The sequence below is a fragment of the Argentina silus genome, assembly GCF_951799395.1.
Source record: "Argentina silus genome assembly, chromosome: X".
Classification (NCBI taxonomy): domain Eukaryota; kingdom Metazoa; phylum Chordata; class Actinopteri; order Argentiniformes; family Argentinidae; genus Argentina; species Argentina silus.
Window position 1 is genome coordinate 30,716,665 of NC_139653.1, and position 6,288 is coordinate 30,722,952.

The window sequence follows — 6,288 nt, forward strand, 5'->3', positions numbered from 1 at the left end:
TGTCCAGAGAAAGTTCACATTTTGACTAAAACTGCATAGATGCATACAAGCTTACTCGAATTAACTTTGAAATGATAAAATATGCATATACACTGGATTAGAAAATAGAGATATTTGTAATCATAAATATAAGGTTATTCTCACTGGCATTAAAACAGCATCAGACTTACAAGGGCTCATATTCAGTTATTCAAATAATGCTTTATGTACTAACAGACAAACTATAGTGGCCTTCATAAGCAATGGGACAGAGAAGCATTTTTTCTTCTTTTGGCTCTACACTCAAGGTTTGGATTTGAAATCAAACAATTACTATGAGGTTAAAGTAGAGATGCTCAGCTTTTATTTTATGTTTTTGGGATTTTATTTTATTGGTTTATTGGTTTCACTATTAAGAAATTACAAGACATTTTATGCATAATCCCTCTATTTCAGGATACCCAAAAGTGATGGGACAATTGGCTTCACAGGTGTTCCATCAAATCATTTGTGCAATTATAAGAGAGTTCTCAAGAGTGAGATTAGGATTTGGTGCCCCCCTGCCCCCCCCCCCCCCCCACCACCACCACCACATTACCCCACCAGTACTGCCTCATCACCACCCACTCATTCTACAGTAAAAATATGGACAATAAACAAATCAGACACCACAATGGTTTCAAGACAAAAATATTTATTTTTATAAATTAAAATTACAAAGAATGAATAAATTGTTAAAAATTACCAACTACCTTTACCTGTTAGTAACATCCAAGACACTGGCACTCCCTGAAAATGTTGGCTTACAAATGTTTAGTCAGTGTTACTACAATTTACACTATTATTAACAAATATGTAAACAAAAGTACTATTAAAGCTGCATGACAACTTTTGTGATGAACAAGGAGGATAAGAGAAAACGGTAAGAAAAAAAAAATATCTTCAAACAAGACAATTTTGTGCACTGTGTGCTATGTTTAATAGTCTTTGTTAATACTAGTATTTGTTCACTGTAAAACTATGGGCCTTATAGAAGCAAAATATGCAAAAAATAAAACATGGAAGACTAGCATTTAAAACTAAAATCTTCCAAGTCTCTGGTACATATCCTTAAATTATAAATTATAATAATAATAATGACAACATATCAGTGTATTATCAATTACACAGAGACCACAAATAATTGGCTGAATTTACCTGCTTCAGAGAGTGGTGTAGATGGGAGATCAGATGTCCCTTCTCCAGCAGGGGGCTTCTGCAAATATTTCCTGAGTGCATCTGGACATAGAGTAGATATTGGCCTATTACAAGCAAAAACATGTAGCTGCAGAGTAGGACAAACAACTGAAATCTATGTTTTTATGGATATAGTGTTAGCCAAGATCACTGATATTGGTCAGCGAAATTTCAGCACAATGCAGTTATCCAGATAGCTACCTACTGGCTTGACATTCAGATTCATATCCTTCAATCTGTATCTGAGTCTAGCAGCGATCGTAGCATCATTATATAGCATTAGCGTTATTGCTACTTAGCTAGCTAGCTACTACAAATGAAACGTCTACACACAAAACGGCATTTTAATGTTAACATAAGACGACATACCTCTATATCAGGGGTGGCCAACACGCGGCTCGCGAGCCGCATGCGGCTCTTTGCTCATTAATGTGCGGCTCTTCTTTTTAAAAATGATTTTCTATTTAAAAACATAAATAATAATAAAATAAAAAAATAAAATGGAATACACATTACATCTTACATTAACTTGTATTTGTCATATTTTTACTCATTTTAATTTGGGAGTTATACGTTTAAATCTGCATCCTACTGCCGAATGTGTGAATTAGTTGAGTAACGTTAACTTATTGCTGTAGCAGCGGAACCAATCCACTGAACTAGCGAACCAATCACATACCTTGAAATTGAAGCGCGGGTTCATGATTTTGCTGGTGAGGTCTTTGCATGATATGTCTGAATTGTTTGGCTAGTAATCATCGTTCAAAATGGCAGGAAAAAGTGAAACCAAACGAAAATATGAAGAAGAACACCGAACGTTTTTAGAGGATTGGGAGAGTTTGTATTTTTGTGTTGAACGCAATGGAAAACCCTTCTGTCTAATATGCCAGACATCATTAGCCAATTTCAAGGCGTCAAATCTAAAACGCCATTTCACCTCACTGCATGCTGCCATAGACCAGGAATTCCCAAAAGGTACAGCACTCCGCACGCAAAAGCTGAACATGTTGAAAGGTCAGTCCGAAAAACAAACGCAGTTGTTTCGCAAATTCGCCAAACACGCTGATATCGTTACAATGGCCAGCTATCAGGTCGCGTGGAACATTGCCCGTGCGAAAAAGGCATATAACGAAGGAGAGTTTGTAAAGAAATGCATCGGCGAAGTTGTTGCAATCTTATCCCCAGAAAATGAAAATATGAAAAAAATGGTTTCAGACACAACTCTCTCGCCACACAGTTTTTCTTACATTTATAGGGGGGGGGGGAAACATTATAATTATGAAAAAGTTATTTAATTGCAAGGTGTGTGTGTGTGTGTGTGTGTGTGTGCGTGCGCGTGCGTGCGTACGCACTATGTGGCTCTTTGCAGTAGCCATGGCAATTTTTTTGGCTCATAGTCTCTGACTGGTTGGCCACCCCTGCTCTATATTGAACTTTCTTTTCCTCCTCTTCTTTTCTCAGTTTTCTTCCTTGAGCACCTGAAGGTCCTGAAGGCATGGACCTTTTCATTATTAAATCAAATGTGAAAATAGATATCTGCCTCTTGACATCTGTCCATCAGCCAGTCAGTCTCGCAATCTCTGGCACTTCTTACGTCCCGGACTTGTCTTGGGACGTAAGAAGTCTTTTTTGTCTTTATCTTTTTCTCCTTTGAGGACGACCAGCCCCCACCAGAAGGTGGCGCCCTAGGCGACCGCCTATATGGCCTATGCCTTTAGCCAGCCCTGTTGATTCTAGGCTTTGCGTTTGCCTTTGGAGTCAGCTATTGGTGTGTGTCAACATGAGGACCAATGAGACCTTAAACCTAACGTCTTTACTTAAATTGTACCAAACCTACAATCTAAGAATGCGGTATAATTTACCAGGTTAAGCCTAGAAATTACTTTATGATCCTTTAGTTGTGTTGTAAACACTGGTTGCCGTTCTTAGCCTTTTGATTTCTGCAATCAGTTTCCCGCATATAATTGGGAGAGATATTTCCAACATACATATTGTATGTACAATATATACACTCACCGGCCACTTTATTAGGTACACCTTACTAGTACCAGGTTGGACCCCCTTTTGCCTTCAGAACTGCCTTAATTCTAAGTGGCATAGATTCAACAAGGTGCTGGAAATATTCCTCAGAGATTTTGGTCCATATTGACATGATAGCATTACACAGCTGCTGCAGATTTGTCGGCTGCACATCCATGATGCGAATCTCCCGTTCCACCACATCCCAAAGGTGCTCTATTGGATTGAGATCTGGTGACTGTGGAGGCCATTGGAGTACAGTGAACTCATTGTCATGTTCAAGAAACCAGTTTGAGATGATTTGAGCTTTGTGACATGGCGTGTTATCCTGCTGGAAGTAGCCATCAGAAATTGGGTACACTGTGGTCATAAAAGGGATGGACATGGTCAGCAACAATACTCAAGTAGGCTGTGGCGTTTAAACGATGCTCAATTGGTACTAAGGGGCCCAAAGTGTGCCAAGAAAATATCCCCCACACCATTACACCACCACCACCACCACCAGCCTGAACCGTTGATACAAGGCAGGATGGATCCATGCTTTCATGTTGTTTATGCCAAATTCTGACCCTACCATCTGAATGTCGCAGCAGAAATCGAGACTCATCAGACCAGGCAACGTTTTTCCAATCTTCTATTGTCCAATTTTGGTGAGCCCGTGCGAATTGTAGCCTCAGTTTCCTGTTCTGAGCTGACAGGAGTGGCACCCGGTGTGGTCTTCTGCTGCTGTAGCCCATCTGCTTCAAGGTTCAACGTGTTGTGCATTCAGAGATGGTCTTCTGCATACCTTGGTTGTAACAAGTGGTTATTTGAGTTACTGTTGCCTTTCTATCATCTCGAACGAGTCTGGCCATTCTCCTCTGACCTCTGGCAACAAGGCATTTTCGCCCAGAGAACTGCCGCTCACTGGATATTTTCTCTTTTTCTGACCATTCTCTGTAAACCCTAGAGATGGTTGTGCGTGAAAATCTCAGTAGATCAGCAGTTTCTGAAATACTCATACCAACCCGTCTGGCACCAATAACCATGCCACGTTCAAAGTCACTTAAATCACCATTCTTCCCCATTCTGATGCTCGGTTTGAACATCAGCAGGTCTTGACCATGTTTACATGCTAAAATGCATTGAGTTGCTGCCATGTGATTGGCTGATTAGATATTTGCGTTAACGAGCAGTTTTACAGGTGTACTAATAAAGTGGCCGGTGAGTGTATGTACAACATACAAAATGTATCTTATTTAAACTTGTTATTTGCATTGTGATTCCCGACTACATAGATATGCAAAGACTCTAGAGTACAATAGGCCGAAATTTAGAAGTAATACCGCGATGGCACTCGTGAGTTTTATTTCATGTCATTCACCTTGGAAAAACAACGACCTGGAGGCATTGTTGAGCATAATGGATATTCTTACTCTGTTTACAAACATCGCCGCTAGATTATGTGAGTAGTTTATGAGTTATGAGTTATTAGCAAATTATTGTCTGGTCGGAGAAATTCGAAATTATGTCCTTGGATGAACCTTAATTTAGAGCAAATCATGTCTTCATGGACACTTCATAAGATTATGTAAAACATGGAATATGTGTGTCCGCGAAAGTGCATATTAATTATAGCGATATAATGTTTCTCAGTTGATTCTGCGCAAGTGGTATAATGCAATGCAGTTATATTTTAAATCCACTAGATGGCATTGTCCCTATTCCACTTTAGTTAATTGCCCATGTGCAAAGTGTGCTGGGATCACGCATGCGTAGTAGGAAGCAGAGAAGCAACCATCTTACTGGAGACATGTTGCAATCATCCAGGATCCTGAGTAATATTGTGATCGTTAAATAGTGCTTCTAATACAACTTTTGTACATTAATACTTCAAATTAAGTATCTAGTGCATGTACATGTTTTTCTTTACAGGTAATATTTAAAACCTATGTGCGGATTCCATACGTTTCAGTCTTATGCTTTCCAGATGATGTAACTCAAAGTCATACCAGTGACCTCTGATGTAACATAGAGGAGCAATTACTGTCAGTCTATTAAATATGCATAGTGCATTTGATAATTCAAGTTTATCTACAGGTGGAGGTGTATTGACATTGCTGTATATTGTCTTTTTCAGGGTGTACCCTGAGTATTTCATTAAGGGGCATTAGACCGCACATGGGGCATATTACTGATTTTGACGCCTGTTAAAAGGTGATCAATTATGCAAGCTTTCGTATTCATACCATTTTTGTATATGCCTGCACAGACATTCAATTCTGCTGCAGCTTGTTATCTATCTCTTCAAACAGGCCAGTGGTGACCCTGTGTCACTGCAGCTATATTTGACCATGTTTCTCATATGCAGAGGGTGTGAAAAGAATAATGGGCCTCATGTTAAACCTCACATAACATTTGCATGGCCTGCCTGAGTGAAGCCAGGACTACATTTCTGCAACACAATTTATAGTCTAACTGACCCTGTCTGCAGTGAACATGGCAAATCAATTGAGCATACATGTACACTCACTTAACACTTTATTAGGAACACCTGTACACCTTCTCATGGTGGAGGTGGTGTAATGGTGTGTAGAATGTTTTCTTGGCACACTTTGGGCCCGTTGATACCAATCAATCATCACTTGAATGCCCCAGCCTATTTGAGTATTGTTGCTGACCATGTGCACCCTTCATGGCCACAATTTACCCATCTTCTAATGGCTACTTCCAGCATGATAATGCACCATGTCACAAAGCAAAAGTTGTCTCAAACTGGTTTCATGAACATGACAATGAGTTCAGTGTTCTTCAGTGGCCTTCCCAGTCACTGGATCTGAATCCAATAGAACACCTTTGGGATGTGGTAGAACGGGAGATTCACAGTTTGAAAGTGCACCTGAAAAATCTGCAGGAATTGCATGATGCAATCATGTCATCATGGACCAGAATCTCAAAGGAATGTTTTCAACATCTTGTGGAATCAATGCCACGAAGAATTGAGGCTGTTTTGAGAGCAAAGGGATTAGTATATTGTGCAGTATTAGTATAGTGTTCCTAATAAAGTGCTCAGTG